Source organism: Camarhynchus parvulus, chromosome 9 (genome assembly GCF_901933205.1).
Source record: "Camarhynchus parvulus chromosome 9, STF_HiC, whole genome shotgun sequence".
Classification (NCBI taxonomy): Eukaryota; Metazoa; Chordata; class Aves; order Passeriformes; family Thraupidae; genus Camarhynchus; species Camarhynchus parvulus.
This window is the reverse complement of record NC_044579.1, coordinates 9,963,955-9,983,124: the sequence shown is the minus strand read 5'-3', so window position 1 is coordinate 9,983,124 and position 19,170 is coordinate 9,963,955. Positions and strand designations below refer to the sequence as shown.

The following is a 19,170-nucleotide window of genomic DNA, read 5'->3' as shown; positions in this document are numbered from 1 at the left end:
GGGACAAGCAGCACAGGTGATCACTGTAACACGCTGGAGCAATCCCCTCTATCCCATTCCAGGGCAGAGCACAGAACAGCAATACACCCAGCAGTGCAAAGGTGAGGTAATATCAAGCCACCTGCCCTGCATCCTCAGAGAAATCTGATAGCCAGCTGTAGGAACAGTGCCCACAACACACCGCCTGTAGGCTGTGTGCGCATTGAGGGCATGGAGTAAGTAACTTCATCCAGAATGACTTATAAATGAACACACCCTGCAGGGATCCTCATGCGTAGTAAGGCAACGAGCTCTGCTCTTACAGCTCCTTCTCTCAGGCTACGATGTAGTCCTTAAAAATTTCTCAACTAACTTCCCCAGCCTCCACACACCCCAAGTTCACAGTTCTCCCACACAACAGAGCAAAACACGCCGTGCCAAGCCATGGAAGGAGACACACAGGCACTCTGTGAGCTGCCATCCTTTCACCCAGACACTTCAAGGACCTGGGTGGGTGCAGTGCTTTAGAAAGACATGCTCATTTATATTGTTTTAAGTCCACCTGCTGCTCTGGCCCCATTCCCAAACCTTAGATGCAGAGGGAGACACACTCAAAGAGGAGCTACATGCCAAGAACCCCGCGCTCATTCCTGCAGCAATGCAGTGGTCCAAGGCATCATTCCTAACTTCCAAAATATGCTTCTGCCCCACAGTCCTTCATTTAATGCCACTGCTAAAAGTCTGCAGATGTCTGCAGTAGGCTCTCCTGCTCTGTATAAGGCTGACTCTTCACTGCAGTGAGGCTCTGGTCACTCTGCATGCTACAGTAGGAAAAAAGCCTGACATCTCTACTGCACTGTGTTTGTTCCCCATCTGTCTGCCTTGGGAACAGGTTAGGATTTGGGTACAGGACAGTGATAAAACACTCACTTATCTTCAGGCACACAAGTAACTGCAGAGTTCAGCTGGATTACTCATACACTTGAATTTCAAACTTACTATGCAGAAGGTTCACCAAGACCTCCTTAAATGGCAAAGATGCAATGTCGTGTTTTCCAAGCTCGGCTCTGCATCCCAAGGAACTCGAAAAAGAAATGGATTCTCTGAAAAAGCACCGAAGTGAAACTGTGCTAAGGAAGGCATAATTCTCATTCTCCAAAAAAATAGCCTGCAGGATCAGAAGTGATGAATAAGCTTTAAAAGAAGCTTCAACTGAAGCTTTAAAAGAAGCTCCAACCCTGAAAAATGTCAGTCACACTTTACATGGTAAAACAAGTCACTGAGGAAGCATCGAGCAGATGATGTGAAGTCCTCATTACTTCTACTCCTTGAAAGATATTTTTATACATAAATACCCCCTGGACCTTAACCATCTCTGTGGCTCATTTCTGGACCTCCTCACCACCACATTTCAGTTCCAACAGCATTAAGCTGCTCTAGCCTCCAAATGCCAGAGGCAAAGACCAGCTTCCACACTAAGCTAGGTATTTTAATACTCATGCAAGGTAAGTACAGGCTTTGCCCCCACTCAAAGATAATGATGATCATGCATAAGAGGCAGGTACAGCAGGAAATATGGGAGAAGATAAGCATAAGTGCAAGGAACAGTTCAGAGTAATCTCCAGAGTTGAGCAGAAAAGATGTTAACTTCAGTCTGTAATTACAAACAATTCTTCCCAACCATTTCTTTGCTTTATTATCAGTTATGACTGCACACTTAAGAGAACAACCCTGGTCTAACTCCTTTTTACTCCAAGATTTCAGTGTCAAGGGTGATGTGAGACAGCTGGTTACATGCCTCTCCAAGCCTCAGTGTCCCACCAGTAAAATGGCAAGAATAATTTTCCTTCACACTGGGAAGGCACAACAAAAATAGTTCCTCCAACTTCCAAAGTGCTCCAATGAAAGAGCAAACAGCGCTCCAGAAAAGCACAAAATAAAATTAATAACTCTGCATTCTGTCTCAAATTTGAACAGTACATGGTAAACAAGGCTTGGGGCCACACACTGCACAAAGAGAAAAGCAACCGAATAGATGCCCATTAAATATCACCTTCCACTCTGGGCACAAAGAGTAGGTGCTCTGGCAATTAAGTGGCTATATCATAAAACCTGATTGCAGGGGAGGCTGAAATTAAGGTTTCAAGGACCTTCATTCTGGCATTTCATAGCTTTGGACTTTGCAACTTTAACACCATTCTTTTAACAACTACAGGTTTGCCACGTGGCTGCCACAATCACTATTCATTTTTTTCTGGGGATATCCAGATTATAGGCTTGTCTTGGCCACAGTAATACCTTGAGGTATCTCTCAAGGTTTGCCCAAACCCACGATAAGCAAATCAAGTCCCTGTCTCAAACAACAAGGTGTGTCAAATCCAAGCCAGCTGATGTCCCTCAGCAAAGAGCTCGAACAGGGACTTCACTGACACCCAGGCTAGCGAGGCAGTGATGATGCAGCAGCTGGAGCTACAACCACTTATCAGCTGCTAATTCAATCACTCTCCCAACCCAGCCGCTGCTGCCTGCACTATCTGGGAGGCTCCTTGCTTTCATTCATGCCTCACTAAGTGGAGTAATTCAAATCTGTTAAGGTGAGGTGATAAACTGCTGAAACAGATCTCCTTAGGGTACGTGCACACAGCACATTGAAAATGCACATGCACATTACTGACACAGAAACCACCCCAGCTGGGCTACAACCACCACAGCCTCTGCAGCACGACCACCCACAAGTCACCTGTAACAACACCCCAACATTCTCTGTCCAAAAAGCAAACCTCACCTGTTGCCATCTTATTGCAAAAGTTCCATACCTTCTCATTGATTTCTCATGGGCAGCTCCTTGCAGCACTGACTTCTTCTTCACAGCACAGCCAACAAACTCCAGCTCCCCTCTTCACCCAGCTAACCCACTCTTTTGTAGCACTCATCTTCTTATTGGACAGAGCTATGGCCTATTAAGGGCAGGCCCGTTCCTAATCTTTGGTGATTAGTACAGCTGCAACTCCTCAGGTGTGAGACTGCCTTCTGCACTATTTTCTTACATTCTATTCCTCCACACTCACCCACCTGAATTCCATGCAGCAGCCACACCACTGAAAAAAGCCCTATAGGACCCCTATAGCCCTACTTAAACATAACAGAGCCAAATTTAAGGGAAGGTTTGAAGCTGGACCATTTCTAGCCCACCCTACCCAGCCCATGGGGCTCCACAGATCCTTTTTCAAGGCCTGTGCGACAACCTGTCAATTCAGTCTCCTCCATCCCACCTGCCTTTGCCCAGCTGTCTGGGCTGGTCTCACAACTGAGCAGCTGGGTCCTGGCTCCTCGGTGGTATTCCAGCTCACAGCCCTGACACAGGCTCTCCATGTGAGAAGAGATCAGGAGCAGAGGGAGAATAGAAGATGACTCCAGCTCCCCGCAATGAGATCAAATGGCCAAAAAAAAAAAAAAAGGAGAGGGTAGTTACAAATTGATGCATAAACAAGACCTGACTGTACAATTCAGAGCTAACAGGGCAGTTTACTAAATGTTAATTAAATCCTTAGTGCCTGTTACTCCAGTCATGGACATCAACTTATTTTTAAATTAAATAAGCAGTAAATGCTTAGATGAACTTCTATTAAATTTCACCCAGTGAGTGAAGTATGTGGGGCTTTTAATAGACATTAAACAAGACAGTTAAGGCAAGTTAGCTGATACTTTATTACCTAAAGATAATGGCCATATTAAATCTCAACTAACTATTCCACTGGCAGCACAATCATCCAAGATTTGGCGGAAGTTTTCCTGCTTTGAAGCATCACTGAGCAGCAGAAGCAAGGGGAGGAAGGCAGCCAGGAGCTGAATGGCACCTACTTAGAGGTGCTCATGTGCATAAACTCTCTAAGGTACAAAACAGAATCCCTCCCAGCCAGATCTGCAAACCCCAAAGAGGGCTCATGGACCCAGCAACAAAACTGGCATAAGCCAGAGACGCTCATCCATCCCTCCCTGCCCCCAAACCAACCTAAGTGGTTTATGGGTTTGCTGAGGAATCACAGTACTCCAAGGTTCCCTTATGCCATTAAGGGCAACAGAAAACATCCTAACAGCCTGCAACACTCAAAAGCTTATAACATTGTCTAAGAAAAGGTTATCAGCAGCCCACAACTCCACTGATGTTTGTTTTCCTTCCCTGAGCATATTGTGATAGTTTGGGAGTTCTTCTGACTCACACGTGTGTGTCACTGTCACCCACAGATCCCAACAACAGATACTGACAGTCTAAAATGACAGAGACTTGCTGACAGTGACTTAAAAAAAAGATCATTTTCATGCCAGCTCTTGCAGTTGCTCAGAACCTGATCGAAACCAGCTCTTGGAGATCAAAACAGAATCTCCACTGAGCTGTCTCTACCAATAACCTTGATTGCAATGATTAAGTGTGGGTAACGGGTTTTAGTTTTTTTCATGTTTGGACTGGAAAACATTGCCAGCCTTACATGGCCTGCCATGCCCACGAGCAGGATGAATGAAAAGAACCAACACTGTTAAACTCTGCTTCTCAGGCAGGCATAAGCTCTCAAAGCTTTAATGTTTTGTGGGGTTTTTTTCTGGTCTGTGGTTTTCGGTTTGATTTGTTGTTTTCTTTTCTCTGTTTGTTTCTATTTTGCAAAACAAAGAGCTTCCTAAATCAGAAAGAGAAAAACACTAAGTTCTTCAAACTTTTCTGATTCTCTCCTCCAATGCACACGTGGACACCAAACACAAGATCTTCCCTCCAATCCCTCCTCTGGAACCCTTGTTTGTAAAGTTATTTCAAATATTTTCCTATGTATAACCCACACTCTTTAAAGGCATTGTTCCTTGTGAATCTGTGCATCAGATAACCCACATCCTTTCATAATTTATGGTTTCCATCTCCTTTGCTCGTTCCTCCTCTGCTCTGGCTGCAATTGCAGTAATCTCTCTAGCTTTTCACAGAACTACACTGATACAAGAGCGAGAGCAAAGGGAGATGAGGAAGCTACTGGGGGGAAAGACTGGCTGTGGAGGACCTTGTCTTGCAGACAGGAGCATCACTGTCACACTCACATGTGCACACAGCAAACACAGTTGCTGAATCACAGACTTCTGCTGGGTCACATGGACTCTGCATTCATCTTACTCTCCCCATCAAAAACAAAGTACCTAAAAAGCACACACAGAATATCCTGATCTGGAAGGGACCTACTCTTGGCCAGTGTATATTTCTCCACCATCCTGATGCCATCTTTAAAACCTCTCCATGCATTCAGAGGGACTTCGTTCCACCTTAGCAGGGCTGCCACAGAGCACACCAGAGCCTGGACAATCAGTTAAAAGGTGAAACCCAGCATCTGGGGCCAGCCAGAGCAGAGTGTGCAAGTGTTTCTCAAAGCCATGTCAGGGAGAGAAGAGCTCAGTAGGAGAAAGGCAGAGCTGCGTGGATCAGGCCTTCAGAAGCTTGAGAAGCAAGAAAAGCCACTGAGAATGTATTGTTCGCACAACCACGATGGGCAGAGCAATAGAGAAACCACTGTGGGCACCCTGAGGGTATTTGTTTCCACAGACACACGGAAACTGTTCTTGGAACAATTTGTCATCCACCCAAGCTACTGCTTTTCTCTATCTGTGTCTATCTAGTGTCAGCCAGAGATGCTTCATGGACACCTACATGAAACTGTTTCTTCTTTCCAATTAGATGTTTTTGATACAACAGGCACCACCACAGGCTGGTACAACTCTCAAAGTACCTGACACTCATACAACCCACCCATCTTCTTTTCAGACTTGGCTAAACTTGTTCTCAGCAACATTCAGCATGACAAATGCCACCATTAGTTACACTGAAAAGCACTTAACTTTCTCCATTTTGAATCGACCACTTTCACCTTGGTTTTCATTTTTACAGAGGAATAGACATCCCTTTTCCACAGCACTCACTGTTTCTCTGACACCTTTCCAACCTGTGTCCTTTCAATAGGAGTGATCCCATACTGTTCATAAAACTCCCTCAAGTTTTCCAGCTCCCAGCCATTCTTATTATCCCTCTCCAAAACTGCGTAACAAAGTTTGACAGATCACAATAGTATTACTTAAGTTTTATAGTAAGGCAGGTGATTTTAACAAACAAGGCAACAGCCAGGCTTCAAAACAGAATGGCATCTCTAAGCATGAACCACCACACCATAATTCTTACTAGAAGTTATAATTAAAAATACATACTAATGATAATATATGTAAAAGCACTCAAGCTCCCCTGAGACTGCAACCAACACTACTAAGTACCTTGCAAAACTCACTAGTCCAGCTCTGGGGCTTCATCCCTGAATATCCTAGAGAAACAAGTGCTTTACAAGGGATACACACCTGAATCTGTCATTACACTGCTTGAAAGCTTGAATTACACTGCACCAGCTCCTCATTGTGCCCATTACCTCACTAACGCTGCACAGATGAAGGTGTTTCTCAGGGGAATCCAACTTGGAAATACAATGCGCTCTACAAATTTCCACGAGACAAGACAGGTAAATTAACCACATTTGGGTCCTCAAGACCGAAATATCACTTTTGACCTGCCAGTGTAGAGTCAGGCTTTTGCCCGTTTTTCCCGGTTTCACAACAGCACATCACAGACAACATCATTCAATACTTTTATCCCCTAAAGCTGGGTGACTCTCCACCAAACACAAATAAGAGAAAGGATTCACAGAGCTGGAACCCGCACTGAGATGGGCAAGCTCACCTGCATCCTGCCCTGACATCCAGGCTGATCTCCAAACGTGTTCCAAAGGTAAAAATCTCACCTCTGTGAAACAGGAATTGGAGTTTTTCTTCCAGCTCGATACCAGCATCTCTGCCCCACCAGTACCAACCACACCAGGCAATGAGGGCTGGCAAGACAGAGCAGTAATTCTCAGTGACCCAGGCACCATGGAGACTGAACATCAGCAATTCAGAGCAGCTTGGAGCTGCACCTAAAGAAACTTGAATGAGACAGTTCTAGCTTCATTTTCCTGGACACATATTTCATTTCCACCCTGGAGCTTACCCAGACAGCATACAAGGGCTACATGCCACCAACCAGGACTGCTGGCAACATGGGACACACACAGCCTGTGTGCCCACGGCCACACTACACACACAGTGGGAGTGACTTTTGGGATGCAGGTCTCCTACCACTACACAGCATCTCTCTACAGGACTATTACTGATGGCAACTTACTGCTGCTGCTCTGCTGGACCCAGGTGTCCCTGATCTGGCAGTTTTTCCCAGCCCACGCAAGCTGAGCCAGGCGGAAAAAGAAAACCTGAATAAAACAAGTAAAGGAAAACCATCTATGGAACAACGGCAACAGGCCTGAAGGGCCCATTAGCAGCACCTGCATCGTAACAAAGTTAAAGGCAGGATTTGACAGGGAGGGTAGGAGTTTGCTGACAGGTGGCTCTGTGGCCACCACCCACACCATGGGCTGCTGGTAGCCCATCCCGCAGGGAAAAACCTCCAACAAAGGCTAAACAATTGAAATAGGGGAATAACAGAGCTAATAAATTTAGGAGCAATAGGCTGTAAGGTCATGGGGTGGGCAGGGTGAGACAGACCAAGCCAACAGACAGAGAGTAATTTTCAACAATAAATCTTTATCCACAGACACACATATTTCCCAAGGGAAATCACAGAGAATTATTTATCCTTGTGTGGGCCAGTCCTGCTTCAGCAACAGTGGGGAATAATTAGAAAGTCCCCCACATCCCTAAACTGTCCTGCTGCACAGCAGGCTGAACTACACACAGGACAGCAGCCAACATTTTTCACCAAGAACACAGCCACATTATTAACACAGAGATGAAATGCTGTGTCCTCCTCTCCAGCTTTGCATGTTCCCATACTTTCCTAATATCCCATTTCTCTAATTACTTGGTGAGCTGGCACCTGCAGTATCCCCCAGCTCCCAGACACTCCCCACTCTCTCAGCTCTTGCCCCAGAAATCACTCCTGGAATGTACACGCACAAACTCTACAGGTAAGTAAGTTAGAAATCCTGGAATGTGCCCAAAAACAGTTGTGGCTTCTATGTGAGACCTTCCTTTTTTGCATGGGTCAAAACCCCTTTTTGCAGAGGGACCAAGGTGTTGCAGATGTGCAGGGAGACACATCAGCAGGTTTTATGGCTCCTGCAAGCTCCTTAAACTTTTGTGTACCAATTGCCTAGCAAAACAGAAAGAAATAGACAAGAAACTAACTCAAGAACAACACAACTGGGCTAAAAAGTCAATTCCTACAGGTGTAGGAAAAAAGAAACAAACAAAAAATAATCAAAACAAAGCAGGAGAAGCCAACTCTCGTTTGTTTCAGCGGCAGGGCCAAGCTGCACCTCGAGGTACCGGAGGCAGAGCAATTAGGCAGGAGTTGCTTCATCAACGCCTCCTCGGGAGCACTGCCGGCTTCCCAGCACAGCCCCGGGGCGCGGGGAGTGCTCCTGAGCAATGGCAGGAGTACGGTTTGCCTGTTCAAAAGAGGAGAGCAAGAAAGGGGGAGGGCAAAAAAAAACTTATGCTAAAAAAAAAGGAAAAAAAAAAGCCGTGGGTGACGTCAGGGTGTGGGAAACTTTTCCGTCCTTACCTGGTGGGGAAGGCAGGGCCTCCCCCGGCATATAAAAAGCTGCCGGAGCTTTACTCAACTTATTATTTACTACGAGCCGCGGCCGGGGGTCGGCGGGCGGCGGGGCGGGGCCGCGGCAGCCGCCGCCCGGGCCAGGTGCACCTGCGGCACTGTCCGCCCGCTCGGGGGCCCGGCCCGGCTCACCCCGCCCGCCGACACCGGCCGGGAGCCGAGCACCGGGGCCGCCCGGGCACCAGGGAAGCTCCCCTGGCCCGGGCCCGGCGCAGCTCCCGCCCCGCGGCCGAGCCCGCACCGCACCGGGCCGGCCCCTCCGGCGGCCGCGGCGCCCCGGGCGGAGGGAGGAGCCAGGGCGGCCCCCGGGCGGCCGGCAGCGCTCCCCCGCCCCGGCCGGGGGCTCCAGCTGTGGCACAGCTGCCTCGGCGGGCGGACGGGGGGTGGGGGGAGGAAGGGGGCAAGTTATTATCTGCAACAATACCTCGGGGGAGGAGGCAGCGGAGGCGAGCGCGGCGGCGGCGGCGGGAGGAGGTGGCGAGGGGCGGGCCGGGGGCGGCACCGGGACCGCCCCCCGCGGCCGCCCCGCACCGCCCGCCCCCGGCCCCGCCGCCGGCCCCTTCCTTCCGCCCGGCGGCCCCTTCCGTGCCCCTGCCCCGCGGCGTGCCCCGGCGGCCCCTCCCGCTCTCCCGGCCCCGGAACCCCCGCGCCGCTACCGCCGCGTCCCCTGGGCAGCCCCTCCCGCGCTCCGCCCCGCACATCCCTCCCTCCCTGCCTGCCTCCGGTCCGCCAGCCTCCCCGCATCCCCCCGGCCGCGCCGCTCTCGCCTCCCGCATCTCTCCGTTCGCACCCCCCCCGGCCCTTACCTCCCCTGGGGCGCAGGGAGGGGCGGCCGGCGGCCCCGAGCTCGGCGGGACGGCCCCGGAACAAAAAGCAAAAGCGGCGGCCGCTGCGTCCCGCTCTGCCGGGCTGCCGCGCTCTGCCCGCGGCTGACGTCAAGGGCCCAAATTCCTGCCTTTCCCTGCAGGCAGATTTGTCCATGTAAGGGCTGGGGCCGGGGCCGGGGCCGGGGCGGCCGCACGGCGGGAGGGGGCTGCGCTGCGCCGCGGCTGGGGGCGGACGGGCGGCAGCGGCTCCCGGTACCGGGGCGGGGGGGGACGGGGCTGGAGGCGGCCCCGACCCTGTGAGCATCACCTTGTGCTCTGCATCCCGGAGCCAGGAGAGCCATAGGCCCAGAAATGCACCGTGTGGCTTGCAGGATCCAACTTTTCACAGGGAAGTTTTGTCCAGGGCTCCTTTTGAGTCTTTCGGTGCTTCTGCAACCAGCTTTTAATCTGTTGTTCCCCAGCTGGGGCAAAGAACAAGGTGAGGAGAGGTGAAAAAGGTGCAGGGAGTTCCAAAGGAGCTGCCTGTTCACAGATTCAAAACAAGACTTGTTGCAAATACTAAGGACAGGGGGAAGGGAAACTATTTTCTGATTGCTTTCTGTTTGATTGTTTTTTGGCTTTTTCCAAGGACTGCAATTAAAATAAATTGGGATGTTGAGTGTGATTGTTTTTATAATGGAACGTTACCCTTTAAGTAGTATCTGCATCTGCCCTGAAGAGAACGGGAAGGCAGAGGGTTACACTGTGTTCAGGCTGTGGAGGGGAGCCTTGCCAAACCTTACTCATTTGGAAAGAGATTTCTGGGTGAGTTTGTAGGCACTTCAAATGTATTTCATTTTTAAAATAGAGGGCTCTGGTGTGTGCTTTCAAGAAGATGTTTACATCTTATCCCATTACCAGCTTTAATGTCCACAGTCAGTGCTTGACAGCCCCAGGAGGGCAAGATTGCTCGTTTGGACACAAAATAAAGGACAGTCAGTGCCTAAAATACTTAAGCTGCAGCAGAAAGTTGTGATTCAGCCTCTCTCCACCTTCCCTGGCTGCCAAAACCAGTGTACTTCCCAATCAGAGACCCCAAGAGATCTCACCCCACCCTGGCAGGCCCTCTCAGAAGGGAAAGCATGGCATTTCCCAAATCCAGTCCTCAGTGCAAACCCCCCTCTAGAGTTGATTTGATGTCTTGTGCTGGCCCTGTGTACCAGGAGTGTTAAATTCCCCCCAGGAACAGAGGCTTGCCAGGGCCAGATTGGCTCCTTAGAAGCGCTGCAGCTAAATCTGCATGAGCAGTCATGGCTGCAGGTGTTTTCTAAGCATTAGGACTGTGACTAGAAATACCCCAGCCTTGTCCTAGCTGCCTACGTGGTGTTTAAACCCTGCTGAGATCCTAAAGCAAAGCCGAATGACTGTGAGTCACTGGGGCCCTGTGCCGTAGGTGTTACCTGGAGAGCCAGCAGTGCTCTGTGAGCCTGGCCTCTTGTGAAAGATGGGCATGGCTGATTCCCAGATGGAAGAGACTGCAGCACCAGCTCAAGCTGAGCAGCCAAAGCCTTTGCCTGAGGCCCTGTAAACCCAGATTCAGTTCCCTCCTGCAGAACCTACAGCTCACCTGTCTCCTGCCAGCTGAGTGTTGGGCTGCGAGGTTGTGCTCCGGCATTGTGCCCTGAGGATAAGTCACAATGGGATTTTCTTCCACCAGGAGCAGGTGGTCATCACCAGGGGTTTCCTGGCACCCATCTCTGTCAATCTCAGCGTGGTGGAGCTCTCAATGGCAGATAGACACAGGAACTGTTGCCTGTTTTGGTTTTCTTTCTTCGAGTGTTCTTGCAGAGCTGCCACAGCCCTTGTGTTGTGTCAGCTGGTGTCTAGGGGAAGTATATGAACACTAAAAAAACCCCTTTGGCCTGAGATGAGAGACAAGTGTTCTTCATTTAGTATTTCAGACAAAACCAGTGGTCAAATATTTTCCTGGTCCCATATCCAACAATTATTGCTTCTTTATCCACCAAGCTTATGAAATTTTCCAGTGCTGTTAACAGAAGATAGAATACTGTGCCCATCCACAGTAGCGTCCTTTAAATGATCCCAAAAGTTTTAAGCTTTGAGCCTCCAGAGTTTGAGATAGTAACTACTACTACCTCCATTCTGCTGGTAGATGAACTGTGACTAATCCTCTGCAGCACAGCAGCAGAAGTTTGATTTGCAGCCCATTACCCTTGTAACGTGCTGCCCAGAATGGTCACTGCCTTGTCAAACACAGCATGAATTTTCTGGGTTTTTTTCAGTTTCCTATCATGACCAATATCATACGCTTTGGAAATGAAAGTAGAAAATTCAAGGTGTTGAGCCTGGCTGTGAAAATCTGCTCTTTGCCTGGAAAGAATCAAAAATACTGGCAAACATACAATCATTCCTTTGGTAATATCTACCGCACCCTGCACCATAGCAGCAAAATGAATTAAACAGCAAAAGACTGAAATGCCTGACATTGCATAGGCCAGTCAGGAGGCAGGAATACAGGAGTCAGCCTGGGCCAGTATTAATTCAAGGAAATTAAGTTTTTTAGTGTTTAAGATACATGACTAGGAGATTGGAAACTTGGCTTCTGCTCCTACTTTCCCTGTATTGTGTGATTTTAACCAGTCAGCTCACCTTCCCATGTCTGGAGGAGCCCTTAGAAACCCACAGCACAAGGTTTAGAACAGGGAATGACACCCCATGACCTCCTATCAGACCCCATTCTGTGCAAAGTTTCCAGAAGTCAGCAAGTGAAACCTTGCTTTTCAGAGTTTGGGTCTCTCCTTTTCAGTGAGATTTCATATGCAAAAAATCATGAAACAAAAAACTCAGGATGGGAAGAGCCCCTAGGAAGCCACAGGAATTCCACCTCTCAGGGAATTAAAGCAGGAGCAGCACTGCCTAAACTGACAGGAGTTCACCTACCCTGCTCATAAGAATATCTAAAGGATCCATTCCAGAGCTTCACAGTTGGATATGTTTGCTTTATCTCAAACCCAAGTCACTTTTGCTGCAAGTCAGCTCTTAATCAGATGAAGTTGTGGGGAACTGAGATATTCCCTCACTAGCAACAATTCCAGAACAACAGGAAAGTCACCCACCTGGTGAACTAATTCTTCTGTGGGTAAAAGCCAAAGAGGCTGGAAAACACACTAAGCATGTGTTTTTGGGAGAGCTGCCACCTAATTTAGAGACAAAGATCAGATGCAATTAGTGTTAGATCAACTGGAGACTCCTCTGCCCCAAACCACAGCACTCCTCACCCGCCTCGCCAGGAAGACGCCAGTTTCCACCAAGACATGCAGTGTCACACTTGACCCTTCAGTCTCTAAAGGGCATTCTTGGAAGCACATGCAAAACCTGAGCTCACAGCAACAGCATTCCTGCGGCACTGGGGAAGGAATGAGGAAACACCAGCATGGATGCTAGGCAGACGGGAGAAAAAAGACTCATCCTGCAAGACTGAATTAATTTCCCAACAGGGTGCTTGTTTCTGATTGAGAGATACACGTGTGTGCTGCCTGGTAGAATGAATCTAGAAACAGCAGTGGGGCCAAGCTTTGTCATTCCCCACTTTTGCAGGTATGTTTGCACCCAGACAGGAATGCAAGGCACAGTACTGAGCAGGCTTTGGTGAGTCACAGATCTCTGACAGCAATTGAGACTGGGCCAAAACCCCAAGGCAATCTTCACTGGTGAGAAATACAGTTGCCAACAAACTCCCCAATTTTCTGTGAGTGTATCAGAGATAGTAACCATCATCAAACCCTCCCTCTCTGGACGCATCTTGGAGTTGCAAGTGGTTCACAAGATGCTCAGTTTTACCTGGCCATCAGTCCTGTCTAATTGCATATCATTTCACTATTGGCCATAGTGAGTTTAGGGTAGCTCAGGAAAGTATAAACCTTCCTGCAAACATTTTAGGCTCTGCTCCCTGCTCTACTTCATTACAGTCTAAGCCACAGTAGCCTGTGCCTCAGGAATGTTAAAGTTTTGTAAAACTGCTATATTCCAGTGCTGATAAGTACAGTCGAGCAATGTGCTAGTGTAGCATACTTCATTTTAAGGACATGCTTAAATCCAATTTGAGCCCAGAGAGATTTCAGCTTAGATTTAAGGGTTCCATTGAACAGGGTGAATTTAAGGATTGAAGTGTTTTGCTAGACTGTATCGTTGGTTAATGAGGAAGGGGACTTACTAGTGCCTAGAAGAAAGAACTGCCTGAAGCATTTTGGCACATCCAAACCATTACTAGCACTACTCCTTTCTTCTAATGAATTTTGATGAAATTAACACAAAGAATTGGTAAAGAAGTTGATAATTTCATTAACAATCCTCACTCTCTGGGTCTTGGTTTAGTGGGAGAAAAAAACAAACTTCTACTATCTCATCAGAGCAATGTGTAATAACTAAAGCAGAAGCCACTAGACTTTGTATTTTATGCCATCCAGTATCTTGCACAGAATCTCACTAATGGTAAACGTCTCATGTCCAGATTTGAGCGCAGAAATCATGAGTGCTTTGCCAAACAGGAAGAGAATCAGTTAAATACTTTATGGAGCCTACACTGAATAAACAAAGTACCCCAGTCTTAAAAGAAATATTTGTGGTAACAAAATATTTTGGGGGACATTTTTGCATGGGTTCTGACCTCCCTGTTGAGAATCAAAGTGAAAATATTGAATGTACTAAGCAGATGTCTTCTCCTAGTGACAGCAAGATGAGCAAAGACAGCTGGTTAGAAGAACAACAACAACAAAAACACATCATCATTCCTGCTTCAGCTCCAAAAAATCTTGGACTTGTTGTCATGGAAGAAAGCTATATATGTAAGAAGCCAAGAAAAAGACAAATATTATTGAATCTGGTAGCATTTTAGTGAATGTGCTGGAAATAACTTAAGTAGGAAGAAAAACTGGATGCACTCCATTGTTTATTAAAAGAATGCCTCTTCTTATTTCCACAGGGACCTATAGCCTATATAGGCATTAACACATTTGCAAGATGCATATTTTAAATACGTTTCTTCATTTGTCAATCTTGAGGACTCTTCTGCTAAAGTAAATAGAGTTACAGCGCATGGAAATGTATACAGCCACAAAAATATTATCTCTGCAAGCTAAAAATGCCAACTGTGGATTTTGTCTGTAACTCCTTCAATCAGGGAACATGGGTGTATTGCAGAGACACCTAGAGAGATCTTAAATATTAGGAAGGGAGAAGATTAGAAAATTAGACTCCCTTGGTGAAACACAGGTTAAATAGTTCACAATGAAAAACGAAAAAGAAAAAGGAAACCAAAATTAAAATATGAAGAGCTCTTCTAGATGAAAATCAGTCTGAGCTGCATTGAACAGATCCAAGAGGAGTTTTTCGGCAAGACTGCAAAATAAGCCAGTGACCCTCTGGCCACCCTGCTCAGAGGTAGCACATTCTCTCTTGATAGTTTTCATCTGAACAAAACTTGATTTCTGTGCTTGACCCCTGGACATTTCCATTTCCCTTTCTGTGCCTTTGGGCAGACTTGAGCAAAGAACAGGATTGATGAGAAGAGTTAAAGAAATCAAAAGCTGTGCACTTGGTAATAGCAAAGACAAGTAACTTGAGGTGGATGTTCCCAGTAACTTGAGGTTGTTGTTGGGCTATTAGGTAGCCCAAACCCCATGGTGCCATCAGACAGTGCCCCATGCAACAGCAAAGATCTGGATTTGCTGGCTCAGGAGGCGTCCTATTTGGAGTGCTTCAAAACACCTACAGAGGTCCTAAATGATTTAAAGCCTTGAAGAAGCAAGAGGTTAATTTGGTTTATACTAAAGATATATACAAAGAAAATTATGTAAAGAAAACAACTGCCTTGAGAACTAAGAGCTGTGACCAATCTGACATACCAGCTTGTAAACAGAGGACAATAAAGTCAAAAGGAGAGGACGTGGCTGCTGGGTCTCCAGTTTCTGGCTGCCAGCTTTGCCCTTTCTCCATGAGGTGATTAGGCAGTAATAGTTTTAGAAAGCAAATTGGTTTATTTACATAATTTTCTATCCAGAAAAGCAGGGTTAAGTATGCAGCTCTGCAGTGGAACAGATGTGGGACTTGGGGAAAATTGCAGCTTGAACTGGAAAAGCTTCCACCATTTGCCAATATCTTGGAGAGTCTGGAATCTTTCTCATCTCTACTGTGACAAAAACAGAACTTCTCAACATTTTGGAGGACTTTCTCCCTTGTAACAAAGGACAAAAAGCATGCAATGAAAAACAAATCACAGTGCCAGAAGTGACTGAGAGTCAGTTTTGCCTGTTTTAATTCCCCACCTTGCAAGTCAGCTCCAAGAGGTGACTCCCAGCCAGCCCAGGAATAACCATGCCACAACGAAGGACCATCTCAGCCAGAAATTCCATGCTGACTCCAAGAAAACATTTCCTAGAGTATCTTGCTAAAATGGATACACCCACACACACACTACATGAAAGGAATCATGACAAATAAACATTTCTTAATGAGAAACATTTGTCCAACATGTTTCTCCCCAGTACTCTGGAGCTTTGTGCCTCTGTGCACCATCAATAAAAGGAGACAACAACCCTTCCCTAGGCTCTGGGAGATCACTCTGGGCTATGAAAGTGATGGACTCCTTACCTCCATTAGTTACCCTCACAACTCTGTATACCTTATTGCACATAAGTATGGACTGACTCAAGAATTTTTATAGACCTATTTCAGCCCCTGTTTGACCTTGACCAAGAGCATCTCTGCCCACAGGCTGCTCCATTTGCTCTGTCCCACTTTGGGACACAGAGGCAATGCAGGGCACCTCAGTATCCCTGAGCTCAGCCATCCCTGAATGCGCATTTCCTCACACCATCAAAAATTTGGATCACCAAGGAGACAGCCCAGCCCTACTGCCAGTGAGGTGACAGATCCCTGGCACCAGAGCTGGGCTCAAACTGCTCATGAGCTGCTTGTGGCTGGAGAGGAATGTCTGCAGAGAGCTAAACCAGATTGCTCATAGATCTCTTCCAAATTGTCTCTAATTTAGTGGACAATTTGAGAGTAAATGTGTGCTGGAAGCACCATCTTTCCTTCAAAGTAATAACCTGAGAACACTGAGTTTGTGGCTGTACTGGAGAAACCTTAGGATCTCACTGGTGCCTTGGCAAATCCTTAAGATGTCAGAGCCACCTATGAGTATTCTGTCCCCTCTCTCAGACCGCTTTAAGAATCTGTTTGATGCTACAGACACACCACAGCCACCACAGCTCCGGGAATGTGGTAAAGTTCCTAGCAAGGGCTGGCTGAGGTTATGAGCCTGAAGCAATATGCTTACAAATACCTGATCTGCACAGAGCTTTTAGAGATAGTCAAATGGCTCCAAAGCTTCAGGAAAGCTGACATTTTGGTGTCACCTTTGTTTCTTAGTCCCACACCTACTGCAGGGGAACGAGGAAAAAAATTCAGTTGGTATTTGCATTGTCCTGTCTATATTTCAGCCACAAGGTTCCAGCATTTGCAGAATTTCTGGAGGCCCATCTCACCTGTTCAACATCTCACCCCTCCCAAGCATAGACTGAAAAATGCCACCTTTCTCCACTATTAAATCAAAAGCTGTCTACACCCATGTGTCAGCTGTTTACCACCCTCTGTTTCCTCCCTTTGGGCAGCTGATCAGGGATGATGATCTATATCCTTGAAGCATTTGTTTTATTTAGCATTACAGAGAAGGAGGGCTTAAGGCAAACAACATAATTATATAACCTTTCCCACCCTATCTTATTACAGAGGGATCAGCTTGCAACTTCACCTGTGGAAACACAGCAGCTCAACTCTGAATGTCCATGACTTCATCTGGGCTCTTTCCTGCTCTGCTTTTGTCCTAAGCAGAATGGTCCTACACATCTTTCAGTTAAGAGCTTTCACTCATTCATTACATTCAGGTAGGAGCAATAAACCTATTCAGCCTTGCTTTAGCCACATTGGTGTTGCTCCACAGATTCCTGGATGACATGGCCATGCTGCCCAAATGGTAGGAAGGCCCTGATGGAGAAGCTGAATATCACAAGGCAGTGTTTGAGAGCACCCAGACTCTGTCCCCAGCACCCAGAGCATTGCATTGGTTAATGCTGTTGGTGTTGAGCACCAACTGCAGGCTCTGCACAGGGATCTGGGACTGGTACACACCCTGCATCAAGCCTCACCCCGCAATGAGACAGGCAGGCAAATGAGAAAATTGGGCCCTGGCCCCTTCCTGTGATTAGGTCATTATAATGGGTAAATATTTTCCTAGATAGACAGCTGAGATAAAGAACTCTTGATGTCTGAAATGGAGTTTGAACAAAATTTGGAAGGACTATCCCTACCATATAATTCTTTATAACGTGCTTTTAACAAATAAATGCCTTTTTTTCCCCAAAGAACTCAGGGAAATTTTTCATTGAATAGCAAGAACAGCATCTAGTTTACAGCCAAACTGTTTGCCAGCAAATATATAGAATGGATTTAGTGACAGGTACCAAGGGTTATTCCCAGAGGACATTACAGCTCTACACCATAATATAGTCTAAATATTTACTGAGGAGTACAGAAAAGTGAATGGTACAGGCAGAGTCCCAGAGACTGGCTTAGAGGAATCAGTTTAATAAAAGCCTGTTTCTACAGAGAAAAATGATTGTGATTGTTTTTTAATGAAAATCAGTGTTCTCATGCTATAGCAAATAGTGATTATTCATTCTCTATCCCTCTACTCAGCATTATTCATGATTTTGTGCCCTCTGCTCTATCCTCTCCCTTGGTATTCCACTTTCACCCTGTTTCCTCAGGGTTTGGGAGCTTTTGCATCAGATAAACTGATTTATAAGGTAGTCTTTGAGGAACAGGTCTCGCTTAAATCTCACATAATATCCAAGAATGTTCTCCAGTATTTGACCTCTTTGTGGATGAAACAATACTCTTCAGACACAATAACCTTGGTGTTTCAAAGCTGTAACCAGCACCTGTGGAGTTTTCAAACAAATAGGCTCAGTGTTCCTTGGTGCAGTCTTCCTCACTGCTCCCACATTTAATTGCTTTGTAATTACACTTGTAAAACCTGCAATGGGATTACACACGGGGGAAAGAAAAATAATTTTAAAAATCACATTTCAGAATAGGAGGGGATTTATGGGAGCTGCAAGACAAAGAAAAACCCACCTTTCTTTCTTTCTTCATTGTTATCTTTGGAAGGCAGCCATCAAAGTTTCCTTGTCAGTAATACAGGGATTTGTAAATAGAACAAAGAGCTTCCTCACACCAAGGCACATTATGTAACCCAGCGCCGTCACTGTGTGTCTTCACAGGCAGTTCCCTTGAACTTTGCATCTCGCTCCTCCTGAGAACAGTCCTCCATGCCAGCTTGAACAGATGTGGTTTCCTTTAGGAAAGGTTTTCTGTTAGGGTCATTCTGACTTCCCTTTCAGAGTTTTCCAGCCTCATGTGCTCTTTGCTCAAGGGATTACTGTGGTGGACACTAACTCCATGTGCCGCTGTTAAGCTTCTCCTCACCTGCTGGCTGAGCTGAATGAGTGCTGAAATCTCTGTTCCACAGACAAATCTGACATTTCACGTTTTCCTGAATCAGAACGGAAAGCTGCAATTTCCTGTGAACCCAAATTCTGAGAAACATTTCAGAAAGCGCAAAAT

General features: G+C 46.7%; 1 protein-coding gene across 6 annotated transcripts in view; it reads right to left on the bottom strand.

Annotated features, from left to right (window-relative positions):
* The window catches only part of LPP (LIM domain containing preferred translocation partner in lipoma), a 318,899-nt gene extending 309,288 nt beyond the window's left edge, over positions 1–9,611 (bottom strand). For 5 of the 6 annotated variants that reach the window (XM_030954777.1, XM_030954781.1, XM_030954780.1 and 2 more), the window contains exon 1: positions 9,084–9,144. The gene's annotated coding sequence lies outside the window, so the exon portion shown is untranslated. Of the gene's footprint in view, positions 1–9,083; positions 9,145–9,465 lie in introns of those variants that run through there. The other variant, XM_030954778.1, reaches the window with a different exon arrangement.
* Positions 9,612–19,170: the final 9,559 nt, after the last annotated feature.